Here is a 1,303-nt window from a genome sequence, read left to right on the forward strand (position 1 = left end):
GAGTTCGAGGCCAGCCTGGTCTACAGAGTGAGTTCCAGGACAGCCAGGGCTATACAGAAAAACTGTCTGGAAAATAAAACAAAACAAAACAAAAAACAAGACTTGGTCTAAAAAAAAGGGGGGGGGGAGAACATTTATATTCACATATTAGTTACATAGAAATGTTTGTAATGATTTTATTCAATATAGCTGCAATCAGAAAACAACCAAAAATGAGCCTAGTGGGTGATATGGAAATGTATGGAATGCTCAGTATTAAACAGAACTCCTCCCTACAAACACCCAAGGCTTAGGCTGGCTGTGAACTGACTGTTTAGCCTAGGCTAGCCTCGAACTCACATCTATCTTCCTGACTCAGTTTTGAATGTGAGCCACCTCTCTTAGATGGGGCAATTACTACTTACTATGACTAGCATATATGATTATAACACTGTGTGTTAGTGTATGCATATGTGTGCACACATATGCCACAATGCACATGGAAGACATCGATGTGTGGTGGTTTCTTTCTGTCCTCATTTATGTAACTTTCGGGGACAAACTCAAGTCATCAGGCTTGCTCAGCAAGCACATTGAGCCTGCAGAGCTGTTTCGCTGTCCCTGGAAGAATTATAGATACACGCCATGCCTTGGAAGCCTCTCAAGACATTGTGTAGGATGAAAGCCAATTTAAAAAAGATACACACTGAATTCTTTGATTTATAAAACCTTCTCAAAATGACAGGTTTTCAATTACATTTTATTTATTCTGTGTGCTGCTGGGGGAATGTGAGTGGGTCAGAGTAACAGCATCCAGAATTTGCTTTTCTCCTTTCACGGCGTGGGTCCAGAGACTGAACTCTCCTACTCAGAATTGGTGGCAAGCAGCTTTATCTGCTGAGTCACCTCTCTGTCCCCTCAAATGACAAATTTTAGAGATGGAAAATGGATCTATTGCTTAATGGTTATGTATATTTATATTAAGTTGTTTTAAGCGGGCTGGTTTTTAGTTCCTGTTGTTTAAATATTAAAGCACTGTATAGTTAAATCTACTGGTAAAATTGAAATCCATTTGAGGATGGGGTAACGGTTGCTTTTCTCCTTGCTGTGATCTGATACCTGAGCAAAAGCAACTCTAGGGAGATACAGCTTATTGAGACTCAGACATTAGGATGGAACACAGTCAGTCTACCGTGACAGGAAGGCATGGTGGCAGGCAGACATGAGGCAGCTGCTCACCTTGGGTCTACAAACAGAACACAGATATGAATGCCAGTACTCGATTTGCTTGATTTTCATACATTCAGTGTAGGACCTCAGCTCC

The sequence above is a fragment of the Mastomys coucha genome, unplaced genomic scaffold, assembly GCF_008632895.1.
Source record: "Mastomys coucha isolate ucsf_1 unplaced genomic scaffold, UCSF_Mcou_1 pScaffold22, whole genome shotgun sequence".
In the NCBI taxonomy this organism is placed as follows: Eukaryota; Metazoa; Chordata; class Mammalia; order Rodentia; family Muridae; genus Mastomys; species Mastomys coucha.